General features: G+C 45.8%; 1 protein-coding gene across 2 annotated transcripts in view; it reads right to left on the bottom strand.

Annotated features, from left to right (window-relative positions):
• Window positions 1-519, bottom strand: part of PCDH11X (protocadherin 11 X-linked) — a 204,587-nt gene extending 204,068 nt beyond the window's left edge. For both annotated transcript variants that reach the window (XM_044268644.1, XM_044268645.1), the window contains exon 1: window positions 124-519. The gene's annotated coding sequence lies outside the window, so the exon portion shown is untranslated. The remainder of the gene's footprint in view (window positions 1-123) is intronic.
• Between the last annotated feature and the right edge of the window lie 16,508 nt (window positions 520-17,027).

Here is a 17,027-nt window from a genome sequence, read left to right as displayed (position 1 = left end):
ATTGCATTTGCATGTGAAGAACAAGGGTTACTTTCATGTGACTTGACAGTTCTGCGCTCAGAATCCTAATTGGGAGCCCAGTTACTGTATGGGAGCTGCACAAGGAGGGGGATCCTGGCTTACCTTTAATTCCTCTATGGCATAGATGGTGGTGTGATAGTTCTGCAGCAACTCCAGAGCATCATCTACAATAAGGATAGCAGTCCCACCGCTGGCAAGTTGAACCATTCAAAGCTAACCCTGGACTCAATAGCTCCTTCTGCATTCCATGCAGCAGCAAAAGGCTGGATCCCTCCAGGAACAAGTGTATCCAAAGTTCTGGCTGAGTCTTCTAATGGGGAGCAGCAATGCCAAATCCACAGAGCCAGGCAGGTGTGGGAAAGTCTGGCACAAGTTGTGTGGGAAGGATGCAGGGGGCAGATCTATTCCTTGGCAGCAGGTGCTCAGGTGGTGATCCCTGCAGACAGATCCCTCATCCTGGGTCTTGCAGTAGTGATGGTGTCTGCTGGAGACCTCAGAGTCTGTCAGGAGCAGCTGAAGCCTGCTGTCTGAATCCAGCACTGTTCAAGCCAGCATTCCTCTCCAGCAGTGACGTCAGCGGCGGGAGGGGCTTAGCATGCAAATCACAGAACCTTTCCCTGTTTTTTGCTTGCTCTTAAAGGTATCTTGCAGAATGCTTCCCCCCTCAGTCCACTTGCAGGAAATCAAGGCTCTGCAGCATCTCCGGGGCTCCTAGGAGGGACTGGAGCCGAGTGGCCGCTGTCAGGGCTGCAGCGTGATGTGCAGTGGGGTGCTGCTGGTACAGTATCTGCTGCAGATGGATACAATGTAACGAGGCTGATCCGACAGACAGCGCAGCCTGGGACAGAGCGAGGACTCCTGCGGGGTTAGGGGCTGCTGCCCGGTGCCTCCATCTTTAACCCCTTAACCCCCTTGCCTGCCCCTTGTGTGTGCATTCCGTGCACCGTGCAAAACATGCAGGGGCCTCAGAGATGGAGGAGGTGGGCGCCATGGATCCAGCTCTCTGCAGACACATGCCCATCTCCTGGGAGCCCCACAGTAATCACCATGTACAAACACCTGCTCCAGCTGTTGTGTCACTGCAAGTCTCAGCATGCCCCACCAGCCGGGGGATGGTGGGAGTCGTAGTTCTGCTGCTGCTCTACAGGCTGATTCAGGGGAAGATCCTTGTCTTGATGTCTTGTTGGTTCTGGTCCCCCAGAGAGACCCCCAGAGAGAGCCCCTGGCAGACCCCACTGCCTCTGGCTGCAGCTCTCAGGGTGCCAGACACCATCCCCATCAGTAACCCTTTGTATACCAGACCACCCTGCATGTCCCCAGATAGGTGCATCCCTGCCCACCATGCTAAACTGCATATACTGTACATGACGGACATGCAGCCACCTTACCCCAGTGCCCCCCTCTGCCAGCTGAACCTTAGTAGATCAGGGGCCTGTACAAGGCTGCGGTTTATAAGAGGCCGCCATGCGTTTCTTGTGGCGGCGGTTCTGACCTCTCTGCAATCATCCTGACGCCTTTCATGCCCCAGGCCACCATGAATGGGTGGTCACTATGCTGTGCCAAGGCGGCTTGTTGGGCCTCCGCTTCCTCTAGGTAGTTTCTTGCTGTTGACAGTTAATACCCCCCATGCCACCGTACACCCACCATACACCCTTTCCATGCCAAGCAGTTTGCAGCGTATAAGCTACCACCGTGCAGTTCACGGCTGTTGACTAGGAGAAATTAAAGGGGTCGTCCAGGATAAGAAAAGAAATATATAAATAAATAAATAAAAAAACAGCACCTCCCTGTCCCAAGGGAATGGGGTTGAGTTGCAATACCTCACACAACCTGTGGACAGGGGTGGTGCTGTCTTAGAAAGCAGCCATGTCTTTCTCATCCTGGATAAAGCCTCATTCACACGTCCAAATCCGTGAGCAGGTGGTCAGTGATGCATCCGTGAAGGATCCGTGTTGGGTCCATGTGTCCGTTATTTTGCTGTCCGTGTGCCATTCCGGGTTTCACTGACACTGAACAGCTAAAAAAAATATTTTCAAAGCATCTCTTCCTAATGATCCGTGAAACACACGGATGCAACACAGATGGCATCTGTGGTTTTCACGGACCCATAGACTATTAATGGGCGTGAGGAACACGGACAAAATACGAGAGTCGCATCCGTGCTAAAAAAAAACGGACCCACGGACCGTGCTAAAACACTGATGTCTGAATGCACACATTAAAATGAATCGGGACTTTGTGCATGAGGCTTAACCCCTTTAAGAAGCCTCCCCATATCCGCAGCCCCTTAGCAACTTCCAGGGACCATTTCCTCAGACCCCCCTTATGAGGTTGTGCGCAGGGCCGGCCGGTAACCACAGCATACCCTGACCTGTTTAACCGCCTACCCTGGGCATGCAAGGCATCAAGCACCATTTACGTGCCAGGCCCCGGTGTATGGGTGACCACCCTGTGCTGGCCTGTTACCTCATCAGACACCCTTTACTTGCCAGGCAGTTTTTTTTTTTTTTTTTATCCTAGCATGCAGCCCTTTGCTAATGATTCCCCCACCCCAAGGCACCCTTTCCATGCCAGGCAGCCCAATGAGCCTCATTCACAAGGCACCAACTCCTGGGAGATTCCAGTTTACAGTCTTGATCTGTGGCTGACGGTCTATACGAAGAGAAGATGTATAAATGTTTGTCTCCCTGGATGATGAGAGGCCTGGTTGTGGGATGATGGTGGTATTGGCAGATCACGGTGTGGGTGGCAGGAGCGCTGTAACCCCCCAGGCTCTAGATAGATGCAGATGTGCTGCTCCCTCTGGGATCTTTCTGCTAGAAGTTTCTTACAATCTCCTCCTCCTCCGTCCTGTGATCTCTGCTCCCCTGAGCCTCATTGATATCCCATGGAGGATGAGGCGGCTGCGCAGCGTTCAGAGGGAGCTGCAGGATCTGAATGAACAGGGGAAGGCCGGAGAGAATTCGGCTGGGGCTGCACCTAGACCTGCTGTGTGCGATCATCTGCGCTGCTGCGGTCACTCCACAGTTATTATCAATAAGCGGCGATACAGAAGGTCTAGGTGCGGCCTCAGCTTTGGGGCCTATTTACTAAGGGACTTGTGACTATTTAAGTAAAATACTTGCAAGTCCCCAGGGGCTGGTATGGTTTTTACGCCGGGTGCAAGGACTGCCACAGATGCACCTAATTTCTGACAGGGTGCACCCCTCATCATAAACTAGAGGACTCTAACGGCAGGTGCAGAGGGGAAGACTAAGGGGGTAATCTATTAGCCGGAAATACGCCTATATTCGGCTTATTTAAGGCGCAGATGGCGTTGCAGCGGTTTGTCGCGCTGCTATCTGTGACTTCTCCCCACTCACTCCAGATCTAAAATTGGTGGCGCGGGAAGGCGGATTTTGTCGTGTTTTTCCTGATGCTTTTTATACACAGTGAGGTAGATTTATGAAGCTTCGATGCTAGTTTTCTGGCGTAGAAAAGTGGCAAAATTTAGCTTTTAACTTTGTAGCTTTTTGGGGGCTTTTGACTTTTGACTTTTTCCCCAAAAAATCAGGCTGGGGTGTGGGTAGAAGGAAGCGGTCCAAAGGCACATGCGTGCACATGATAGTCCGTCTCCTAGTTCTGGGGCATGTGTAGCTCACAGTGCACCACAGCGATATTTGGGGTGCATCTCATGCAAAATTCTGCAAAATATGCTGCTAAACACACAAAAGTGAAAAAAAAGTGTAAGGCTATATTTACACGACCGTACGCGTTTTGTGGTCCGCAAATTACGGATCTGAAAAATACGGATGCCGTCCGTGTGTCTCCTGCACTGTTTGCGGGCTCCACTGTAAAGATGTCTGTTCTGTCCACAAAATGGACAAAATTAGGACTTGCTCTATAATGTGCAACATGGCAGCACGGATCTCTAGAAGTGAGTGGGTCTGTGTGCGATCCGCAAATAATGCAGATTAGATGCGGCTTGAAAATAGTCTCCTGTGAACGTAGCCAGAAAGTATAAAAACAATCAAAAATTGCATAATAGCCCATAAATTGTTTCTTATCTAATCAGATTTGTGCTGGGTAGACCCGTGTCTGTATGATCTATCTATCTATCTATTGTAGGAAGGAACAAGGGGTCGTCATTGATGGGCGGTACGTGTCACCAAAGTTCCTGGCCTCGGTGAGCTAAGAGCTGTTTTTTTCCTGTAATGTCATTATTGCAGTCTGACACTTCAGCTGGTTAGTATGGCTGTAAAGCTGATCCGGGACGGCTCTTACTGGGAATAGCCAAAGTGCTGGGTGGGTGGCTACTCCCCATGTTCCAGGCCGGGTCTTGGGAGGCTTATAAAAAGCAGTCAGCACTGTCAGGTGGGTGGATTATCCTCCATCTCACAGTGAAGCTGTGGAGTCTCTGTGGTTTGGGATCTGAAGACGTGTGCCGTGTAAAGGGCTGAGAGCCGCATGCTGGAGAACAGGCCCCTAAAGCCTGCCGTGGACCGCTGATGAAAAACTGCTAACAAGGTGAACGTTTTGCTCTGTGGACTTTCCATGGTGTGAACAAACACCAAGACTGCGGTCATTTTGTTTCTCCTTATGTGTGAATAAACACCGAACTGTTTAAGTTAAAGACTTTGTGATTGCCTCAATACTGCGTCCGCTAAGCTGCCTACCAGAGCGAATCCCCACAACTGGTTGAGAATGCATGCAAACGTTCCTGGCTAGGTGGCAGGGTCCCTACAAAGTGCTCGAAAAAGTTGGGGAGGTAACCTACAGGGTACAGCAGCCCGGGCGGAGAAAGCCGGAGCAGGTGTACCATGTAAACTTACTGAAACCGTGGAAAGATAGGGAGACCAGTACAGACAACAGCCCCCGGACGGGTTTTTGGGGGTAGAGTTTCCAGTCCCGCGGTCTGATACGAGGGAAGCAGTTGCCACAGTAAAGATTGCTGACAACCTTTCCTATAAACATACTCAGGAGGCCAGGGAGTTCGTGAGCAGAAACACGGATGTGTTTTCGGACCTTCTGTATGCACTTCTATCATCCGACATGACATTGTCACTGAGCCTTAGGCCAGAATCCGGTTGAAACCATACCAGGTACCCGAGGCTCTGCGACAAGCCATCTCGGAGAAAGTGCAGCTGATGTTACAGCTAGGTGTCATCGAGGAGTCAAAAAGTGAATGGGCCAGTCCGATAGTCTTAATACCCAAGCCGGACGGGACATTACGATTCTGTAACGACTTCCGCAAACTTAATGAGGTTTCCAAGTTTGACGCATGTCCCATGCCCCGAGTGGATGAGCTTATTGAGAAGTTAGGCCACGCCCGGTATTTTTCTGTGTTGGACCTCACCAAAGGGTACTGGCAGGTACCCTTGACGGAGGCTGCCAAGGAAAAAAACGTCTTTCATCACACTAGAGGGGCTGTATCAGTACAAGGTATTACCCTTTGGTCTACATGGCGCTCCCGCCACATTTCAAAGGGTAATGGATGTTGTACTACGCCCACATGGTCGGTACGCTTAGGCGTACCTGGACGATATTGTTATCCACAGTACCGACTGGGTAAGTCACCTACCTAAAGTACAGGCTGTAGTGGACTCCCTTAGGAAGGATGGCTTAACCGCTAACCCAAAAAGTGAACGATAGGGTTAGAAGAGACCAAGTACCTGGGGTATGTAATTGGGCGCGGAATTATCAAACCTCAGGTGAACAAAATTAAGGCAATTCAGGAATTGGCCACGACCTGTCACTACTCTGCAGGTAAAGTCGTACCTTTTCTACAGTCGCCGCACCATTGACAGGCCTTTTGAAGGGACACAAGTCAGGCTTTGAAGTCAGCCCTGTGTGGTTCCCCGGTTTTGGTGACACCCGGCTTCAAAAGGGAGTTTATAGTGCAGACCGATGCCTCCGAGGTGGGTCTTGGTGCTGTACTGTCTAAGAAAGTCAACGGGGAGGAGCATCTCGTTGTCTTCCTCAGCTGGAAGCTCACCCCAGCCGAGACCAGGTAGAGTATATTGAAGAGAGAGTGCCTGGCCATCAAGTGGGCACTCAAGTCTCTCCGCTATTATTTATTGGGGAGAAAGTTTCGTCTGGTGACCGACCACTCCCCTCTCAAATGGACGAGCCAAGCCAAGGAGATAAATGCCCGGATCACCTGGTGGTTTCTGTCTTTGCAAAATTTCTGTTTTTTCTGTGGAACAAATGGCAGGCCGGTTACTAGGAAACACGAATGCCCTGTCTCGTGTACACTGTTTAATGTGTGTCAACTCCCTCAGGGTTGAACAAAGGGGGAGGTATGTAGGAAGGAACAAGGGGTCGTCATTGATGGACGGTATGTGTCACCGAGGTTCCTGACCTCGGTGAGGTAACAGCCGTTTTTTTCCTGAAGTGTCAGTATTGCAGATTGCAGTCTGACACTTCAGCTGGTTAGTATGGATGTAAAGCTGATCCGGGACGGCTCTTACTGGGAATAGCCAAAGTGCTGGGTGGGTGGCTACTCCCCACGTTCCAGGCCCGGTCTTGGGAGGCTTATATAAAGCAGTCAGCACTGTCAGGTGTGTGGATTATCCTCCATCTCACAGTGAAGCTGTGGAGTCACTGTGTTTTGGGATCTGAAGGCGTGTGCCGTGCAAAAGGGCTGAGAGCCGCATGCTGGAAAACAGGCCCCTAAAGCCTGCCGGGGACCGCTGATGAAAAACTGCTAACAAGGTGAATGTTTGTGTTCTGTGGACTTTCCATGGTGTGAACGAACACCAAGACTGTGATCTGTTATTTTGTTTTGCCTTCTGTGTGAATAAACACCGAACTGTTTAAGTTAAAGACTTTGTGGTTGCCTCTTTACCGTGTCCGCTGACCTGCCTACCAGAGCGAATCTCCACACTATCTATCTATCTATCTATCTATCTAGCAAAAATGTTATATAGTATGAACCGCACCGCACGTCCAAAGAGCAAAAGGGTGCCAGCGGATGTTGAAGTGATCCAATCTCCAAAAATGCAGAAAATTAAAAAAAATGGTGATCTCCCTATATATATGCCGTTATACCCACTATGTATATCACTGCTTGAGGAAGGTTCCAGTGTGCGGACCGAAACGGTGGTGAATTAAAAGTCACATTTATTTTACTTCTCTGGAGTGCCGTGGAATATTTTTATTATCTATCTATCTATCTATCTATCTATCTATCTATCTATCTATCTATCTATCTATCTCATATCTATCTCATATCTATCTATCTATCTATCTATCTATCTATCTCCTATCTATCTTCTATCTATCTATCTATCTATCTATCTTATATCTATCTATCTCCTATCTATCTATCAAATCAAATCAAATCAAATCAGCTTTATTGGCAGGACTAAATACATTTTAGCATTGCCAAAGCATGTGGTAAATAATTGGGTAGGGTTGGGGGTGGGGACAGGTCCAGGGTGGGGGTATAGGAGTCCATGGTATATCGGGCTCCTCTCAGTCCATGGCAGGCAGTTCTATCTATCTATCTATCTATCTATCTATCTATCTCCTATCTATCTATCTATCTATCTATCTCCTATCTATCTATCTATCTATCTATCTATCTATCTATCTATCTATCTCCTATCTATCTATCTATCTATCTATCTCCTATCTATCTATCTATCTATCTATCTCCTATCTATCTCATATCTATCTATCTCCTATCTATCTATCTATCTATCTATCTATCTATCTATCTCATATCTATCTATCTATCTCCTATCTATCTATCTATCTATCTATCCATCTATCTCCTATCTATCTATCCATCTATCTTTCTCATATCCATCCATCGCGTCCTGTCAGCAGCGGCTGTGGATCTGGAGCTGTGTGTGAACATGAAGCTGCACATCCTCCGCTCCTCAGAAGAGGGCATGCTCCCAGCCCTGAGATCTCTCCGTCTCTTCTCCATGGAGGTTCCCATGTTTACAGGCAGCACAAGACTCTGGTGCAATCCTCCGGATTTATGAGCGGAAGCACCATTGTTATCTGCTGCATTTCATCTTCTCCCTTCTCAGATTTACTGTTAACCCTTCACTCCCTGCAGAGCTTTGCTGTCGATGAATAAGATCTGTGCTCGGGGTCTATGGCGGAGCACAAATGGTGGCTTCTATCTTTCCTGCTTAGAGCTTTAAGGATTTAAATATAATGCAGGGAGTTAGCAGATTCTGTCCCGGCTTCTGCACTAATCTCCATGTTGTTTGCACCCTGTACACAAATCTGCACTCGGTTCTGGCATTAACCCCCGGCCAATAAACCTTTATATGTGAAGGCCCTGGATGGTGTCTTGTAATCTTCCCTCTTGTTTCTTGGCAGAAGTCACAATCATTTTCTTCATTCTGGAAATTGGATGTAGAAGCGTAAGCTTATTGACTCTAGGCACAATAGCGGGAGCCACGTCTAGGGATGCCACTGAGACCTGGCATAATAACGCACAGCTATAGATCTCTTTATTAAAAATGTTCTGTAAATTCATAGTATTCATATATCATAAGAATTCTTCAAGTTAATAGCTTTCACATTCAAACTATTGGTGAATTTCACTTGTAATACCACTCCTGACCACACGGTGCGCTGTTAAGGGAAATATGTTCACTGGGTAAAATTAATATTTTTTGGCTCCACCTAGTGGTAATAATGTGCACTGCAGTCATTTACATGGCACCAACCCTTTTTAATCCAGTCCCTGAAAAACTTCTATCAACAATTCCAGATTCCTAAATTGACTCTTTGTCGAATCATTGCCTCCTGCCTTACACATAATTTGTCTGGTGTGTGGGTCACCTTGGATTTTGGAGCAGGTGGAGAGAAGATGCCACATGACAGGGAAGGTGGCGCTTTATCATATTATAGGTACTTGAGGAGAAACTGTATATAGAGGGCTGATAACAGAGATCAATAGATTTCATTTACTTGCCCTACCATCAGCCTCTCTGTATCCCAAAGGAGTTGTTAGTCTGAGGCTTTTTATGTGTGAAGGTGATGATGATAAATGTGAGTGATTAGAATATTAGAGGAAAGGAGAAGGTCATTGAGAAAATTGTACAATTGAAAGGAGGTTCTAGGACCCGGTTAGGCCATGACTAGTCTGGATCTAAGATGAGATATGGCCTCTAGCCTGGATACAAGATGAGATACGGCCTCTAGCCTGGATACAAGATGAGATACGGCCTCTAGCCTGGATACAAGATGAGATACGGCCTCTAGCCTGGATACAAGATGAGATACGGCCTCTAGCCTGGATACAAGATGAGATACGGCCTCTAGCCTAGATACAGGATAAGAATCGGCCTCTAGCCTAGATACAGGAAGAGATACGGCCTCTAGCCTAAAGAAAAGATGGGATACGGCCTCTAGCTTTGAGACAAAATGAGATATGGCCTCTAGCCTGGATACAAGATAAAATACAGCTTCTAGCATGGATACAAGATGAGATATGGCCTCTAGCCTGAATACAAGATGAGATACGGCCTCTAGCCTGGATACAAGATGAGACACGGCCTCTAGCCTGGATACAAGATGAGATATGGCCTCTAGCCTGGATACAAGATGAGATACAGCCTCTAGCCTGGATACAAGAAGGACTACAGCCTCTAGCCTAGATACAGGATGAGATATGGCCTCTAGCCTAGATACAGGATGAGATACGGCCTCTAGCCTAAAGAAAAGATGAGATACAGCCTCTAGCTTTGGGACAAAATTAGATATGGCCTCTAGCCTGGATACAAGATGAGACACGGCCTCTAGCCTGGATACAAGATAAAATACAGCCTCTATCATGGATACAAGATTAGATACAGCCTCTAGCCTGAAGACAAAATGAGATACATCCTCTGGCCTGGATACAAGATGAGACACAGCCTCTAGTCTGGATACAAGAAGAGATACAGCATCTAGCCTGGATACAAGATGAGATATGGCCTCTAGCCTGGATACAAGATGAGATATGGCCTTGAGACGGGACAGAAGATGAGATATGGGCTCTGCCCTGAAAACAAGATGAGCTACAGACTCTACCCTGGATACAATATGAGATACAGCCTCTAGCTTGGATACAAGATGTGATACAGCCTCTAGCCTAAAGACAAGATAAGATATGTCATCTAGCCTAGATACAAGATGAGATACAACTTCTAGTCTGGATACAAGATAAGATACGGCCTCTAGCCTGGATACATTGTGAGATATGGACTCTAACCTGAAGAAAAGATGAGATACATACCCTAGCCTGGATACAAGATGAGATATGACTTATAGCCCAGATACCTCTAGCCTAGATACAAGATGAGATACAGCCTCCATCTCAGGTACAAGATGAGATATGGCCTCTAGCCTGGATACAAGATGAGATACAGTTGGGCATGGAGGCATACAGGTTCTGTATGGTATTCTGTGGCACATTTGCCAACAGATGTTGCCCACAGCTGGACCTGTAGATCCTGTACACTCATAGGTTGTTGAAGTTGGCATCACAGCTGGCATCACTGATGGTCCCATAAATGCTAGGTTGGTGATATATTTGGTGACTGGGCAGCCAAGGAAGTGTAATCTGGAGGAGACATTCCTGGGAAACCCTTCTATGTGCGGGCAAACATTATCCTGCTGAGAAATGGAAGCCCTGCCATGAAAGGAACACATGTGGTAGAAGTATGTCCTGCACATATCACTGAGTTGTTAGTGTCTCTCGCATCACTACTAGGGGTGACTGACTGTCACATGTGATGGCTCCCCAGATCATCATGCCAGCAGTTTGGGCAGTGTGTTACTCGACAGCAAAGGCAGGATTAAAGAACTCACCACCAGACAGACCTCCATATTCAAACCCAATCGTTGTGGGATCCCAAACAAAGCCTGGATTTACTTGTAAAGATGATACTGTTCCAGTCCACAGCAGACCAGGTGTCTCTTTCATGACTCTATTGCAAATGAAGGTGGCTGTCAATGTTAGGACACGTAATGGGCACAGTGACAACAACATTTTTTTCTGCTAAATGCCTTAAAATGGACCAGGCAGAAACAAGGATGTGTAATGGCCACCTGTTTCTGAATGGCAGAAGCTGTGGAGCTGCTCGTGCTTGTTGGTGGATCAAATAATCCTCTCTACTGGAGTCGGTCTGCGCCTTCTGGAGCATGTATGGCTTAGAGGTAAATTCATCCAAACCACCATCCTGCCCCCCTCTCAAAGTCTGTCAACTGGGCGAAATGTCTTTGAGGCATGTCTAGCAGTCAACAATCTCTCGTCAAGCGGTATACTACCCAAAAGTAGCCTCTGAGAGCTTTTTTATGGGACAGCAGAGGAAGCACCCTCTTGTGGTGTCATGTAATCTGCCTGAGACATAACTGAGGACAAGATTGCACCAATTTGACATTTTTATCTGGGTTCGGTTTTTTTATTTGTCGATGAGTGTAAACAAGAATGAAGCTGGATGGCAGATGAACTCTCCCTTTAATGACTGCTTTAGAAGAATGTATTCCGTAGACTTATCGCTGATGTCACCCAGAAAATAAACACATTTCTCTGGTTTCGTACATTTGATATTTACCCCATTTGACAAGCAATAATTGGAGATCGATAAGTTGAACGATGCAAAAAACGGATCCATCCTCATGGTCATCTGCACTAACCTTGCCTATTGATCCCAGCAATTACACATATAACTTCCTATCCCAGCCTGGAACATGTTTCCAGGAAGCCAAAGCCATGATGAAATTCTCCTGGAGGAGTTTGCTTGTTACCTGAGCGGCTCGGCCCCTTATTAGGTTACACATAGAAATTGATAAATTCAGCTTTTTTTTAGATCTTTCATTTGTGTTCTAATTAGTGTTGATCAAGCACCTTTCTTTCCTATTCTGACATTCAGTTTGGAGTTCAGGAGATTGTCTTGACCAGGACCACAACCCGACATGCATTGAAGCAACTGCCATGTGATTGGTTGACTAGATAATCGCATTAATGAGAAATAGAACAGGTGTCCCTAATAATTCTTTAGGTGAATGTATATAAGTATGTTTAAGACGAGCACTCTGCATCTGAAACCATCCAGAGAAGATATTTCCTTGAATCAGCATTTAGTATTATACATCCTCATTCAAAATACATAAATATACATAAAAACTAAAAATAGCAAAAAATAAAAATAACAATAAAATATTAAAAACATATAGTGGCAATACCAAGAGAAGTGTATGTATGATAGATCTGCCGATAACGTGTCATTATCATCCATACAATTGTCAAAACACTGCTACTCCGGTACCACCATTGTGTGATGCTCCTATATATGTGATTATATTAATAACACAATTTGTTACTCCCACATAATTCTATATAGAGACGCTGTATCTTTCCAATATAATGACACAATTATATATGTTGGAACATAATTGGTTACATCCACAGAAACTTTACCTCCTTACAGGAATAATTGTCTCCTTCAGAGAAGGTTTGATGTCAGTGATAACTGAGAGTCTGATATTTTGCCACATTAGAGGCACAACTGCTGCGATCAAATGTCACTAGATTAACATTGTGTCCGTTATATCTGCAGTTTGCTAACTTGTAATAGTGGCGGAGCTATATCTCATTAAACAGTGTTAGCCGTGGCGTTGTCACGGCTGTAAGTGAGCAACACACAGTGAATAGCGACTGACCGGACCCAAACTAGGGAGGATAAAGGGTGACCCCTGTCAGACCCTAAAAGCTCTCCCTAAGCTGCTATGCACATGTCCGGATCCATATGGTGGATCGAGACATGCCCGCGTACCTTAGGCTGATGACCACTGAAACCCCTACAATAGTGGAAGGGGCACGGCCACCGGTGCCCTGCTCAGTATATGGACGGAACCGGGGTCGCCTCGGATCCAGTCAGCAAAGAAACAGAAACACACAATGTCTGAACACTTAACTGAAGGAGTTGCGGCTGCAGTGAAAACAGATCCGAAGTCAGCAGACAATATCCGAAGTACTTGCTTCAGCAGAACACAGATCCAGTGAAAAGATATCACACAGGTGAAGTTACTCAAGCGAGAGCTACAGCTCAAATGAAAAGTATAATCCGCACCTCTACAAAGGAGGAGGGGTGATTTAGAGGGAGCGAAATCAAACACATGAGAGACAGCTGGGAGAAAGGAAACAGAAAATAAAGACCTCATCACAGGGGCGGAGAAACAGGGCAGAGGGAACTCCTCCAAGCTCTAGTAGTGACATCATCACAGGGGTGGAGAAACAGAGCTGTGAGAACGTCTCAAAGCTCTGGTAGTGACAGGCGTCCCACGTGGCGGTCAGTGCCACGGTCTCTGTAACCTCCCTCCAACAGCCTACTCAACTCGTGTTACCTCCACTCCCAGCAGCGTTCACCGCAATCCCCGAAGACGGTACCTGGCGTCCCACGTGACTCCGCAGGTTGGTGCTTAGCGTCCCACGTGTTTCAGTGCACCGCATCCAGACTTCTCAAACCTATGGAATATTAGGGGATTGTGGGAGGAGGGTTAAGTAGTCCTTAAAGTGCTTCACTTACTCAAAGATGTAGCGAGATTTTACAGATATCCATGGATATTAGTATACAGTATACCCTGCAGTGTACTGATATGTGAGGTACGAGGTATAATAGATGCAGTGTACAGGTATATAGTATATACAGCAGTGTACTGATATGTGAGGTACGAGGTATAATAGATGCAGTGTGTACAGGTATATAGTATATACAGCACTGTACTGATATGTGAGGTGCAAAGTATAATAGATGCAGTGTGTACAGATATATAGTATATACAGCAGTGTACTGATATGTGAGGTATGAGGTATAATAGATGCAGTGTGTACAGATATATAGTATATACAGCAGTGTACTGATATGTGAGGCAGGAGGTATAATAGATGCAGTGTGTACAGATATATAGTATATACAGCAGTGTACTGATATGTGAGGTACGAGGTATAATAGACACAGTGTGTAGAGATATATATTATATACAGCAGTGTACTGATATGTGAGGTACGGGGTATAATAGATGCAGTGTGTACAGATATATAGTATATACAGCAGTGTACTGATATGTGAGGTACGGGGTATAATAGATGCAGTGTGTACAGATATATAGTATATACAGCAGTGTACTGATATGTGAGGTACGGGGTATAATAGATGCAGTGTGTACAGATATATAGTATATACAGCAGTGTACTGATATGTGAGGTACGGGGTATAATAGATGCAGTGTGTACAGATATATAGTATATACAGCAGTGTACTGATATATGAGGTACGGGGTATAATAGATGCAGTGTGTACAGATATATAGTATATACAGCACTGTACTGATATGTGAGGTACGAGGTATAATAGATGCAGTGTGTACAGATATATAGTATATACAGCACTGTACTGATATGTGAGGTACGAGGTATAATAGATGCAGTGTGTACAGATATATAGTGTATACAGCAGTGTACTGATATGTGAGGTACGGGGTAAAATAGATGCAGTGTGTACAGATATATAGTATATACAGCAGTGTACTGATATGTGAGGTACGGGGTATAATAGATGCAGTGTGTACAGATATATAGTATATACAGCAGTGTACTGATATGTGAGGTACGGGGTATAATAGATGCAGTGTGTACAGATATATAGTATATACAGCAGTGTACTGATATATGAGGTACGAGGTATAATAGATGCAGTGTGTACAGATATATAGTATATACAGCACTGTACTGATATGTGAGGTACGAGGTATAATAGATGCAGTGTGTACAGATATATAGTATATACAGCAGTGTACTGATATGTGAGGTACGGGGTATAATAGATGCAGTGTGTACAGATATATAGTGTATACAGCAGTGTACTGATATGTGAGGTACGGGGTATAATAGATGCAGTGTGTACAGGTATATAGTATATACAGCAGTGTACTGATATGTGAGGTACGGGGTATAATAGATGCAGTGTGTACAGATATATAGTATATACAGCAGTGTACTGATATGTGAGGTACGGGGTATAATAGATGCAGTGTGTACAGATATATAGTATATACAGCAGTGTACTGATATGTGAGGTACGGGGTATAATAGATGCAGTGTGTACAGATATATAGTATATACAGCAGTGTACTGATATGTGAGGTACGAGGTATAATAGATGCAGTGTGTACAGATATATAGTATATACAGCACTGTACTGATATGTGAGGTACGAGGTATAATAGATGCAGTGTGTACAGATATATAGTATATACAGCAGTGTACTGATATGTGAGGTACGGGGTATAATAGATGCAGTGTGTACAGATATATAGTGTATACAGCAGTGTACTGATATGTGAGGTACGGGGTATAATAGATGCAGTGTGTACAGGTATATAGTATATACAGCAGTGTACTGATATGTGAGGTATGAGGTATAATAGATGCAGTGTGTACAGGTATATAGTATATACAGCACTGTACTGATATGTGAGGTACGGGGTATAATAGATGCAGTGTGTACAGATATATGTGGTCAGTTGTACATTTTGGTCACTGTGTGAGGTACATGAGGTAATAGTGTTTGCAACTGTCTCTTGTATGAGTAAAAACACGGAATGGTCAGCATCCAGACTATAAGGAGGGGGATACATGGCAGAACTGCCAATATGCACCTGACCTTTGGGTGAACTTAGGTGGTGGAGGGTAAGAGCGGGAAAAGATTTTCCCGCTGTTTTCATGATGGTCACTGGGCAGACAAGGTTCGCCCAGTGACATAGGTGTGATTGGTTTAGGGTCTGACCTACGGGGTTTACCTGGACCCTGGCGACAGCATATGATTGGCTGATAGAGTAGGGGTTGTGGGAATAAATTGCGGGGTCTGAGGTGGTTCTGCGCCTTAGAACTGTCAGCTGGGTAAGAAGAAGAGGTTTGCCTGTGCCCGCCCAATGTCACGGACGGTGTACAGGAAACAAGGCAAAACAACATGCATAAATGACTCGCTGGATCCAGAAGCTAAGGAACAAAAGGGGGACCCCTGTAGAAGACATGGGACTTTCCCTGGCTGCTCAGCCTATGCATAGATCCGAATGGTGGAGGTATGCATATCCACGTACCTTGACTATATAATCCCTGAGCACCCTGCAATAGTGAGGGGACACGACCACCGGCTCCCTACACCAGACACGGAGGGAGTCAGGGTCACCTGGGATCCAGCAAACAGAAAATAACAGATAACAGTATAACACTTAACTTTGTAGAGGAGAGGAGAACCAGATGGGCATGCACACATACTCCAGGAAGAAATATAAGCCGCCCAGAAAAGCCTTCTGGGGAAGAATTTAAAGGGAAACAATTAGTCCAACACATAACAGCTGAGAGACGCTAATGAGAGGAGGAGCTGAATACCACAACACAGAACTCAAGGAGGAGGTTCTGAAAGGCCTCTGTCAGAGCTTCTCAGCTGTCTGGTTGTGACAGTACCCCTCCCTCTACGAGTGGACTCCGGACACTCAGAACCCACCTTCTCAGGATGGGACCTATGGAAAGCCTTGATGAGACGAGAGACTTTAATGTCCGTCACTGAGACCCACATCCTCTCCTCAGGACCATACCCCTCCCAGTGAACAAGGTACTGAAGAGAACCGCGGACAAGACGAGAATCCACAATCCTAGAGACCTGAAATTCAAGATTCCCATCAACCATAATCGGAGGAGGAGGCAAAGGCGAGGGTACAATGGGTTGAACATAAGGTTTCAATAAGGACTTATGAAAAACATTATGGATCTTCCAAGTCTGAGGAAGATCAAGACGGTATGCAACAGGATTGATGACAGACAGGATTTTGTAAGGCCCAATAAACCTAGGACCCAACTTCCAGGAGGGAACCTTCAATTTGATATTCTTGGTAGACAACCACACCAGATCACCAACATTCAGGTCCGGACCAAGCACACGTCTCTTATCAGCCACACGCTTATATCTCTCACTCATGCTCTTTAGATTATCTTGAATCTTTTGCCAAATAGA

Source organism: Bufo gargarizans, chromosome 9, assembly GCF_014858855.1.
Source record: "Bufo gargarizans isolate SCDJY-AF-19 chromosome 9, ASM1485885v1, whole genome shotgun sequence".
Taxonomy (NCBI): Eukaryota; Metazoa; Chordata; class Amphibia; order Anura; family Bufonidae; genus Bufo; species Bufo gargarizans.
The sequence above is the reverse complement of the archived record's forward strand: the minus strand, read 5'-3'. Positions and strand labels throughout refer to the sequence as shown.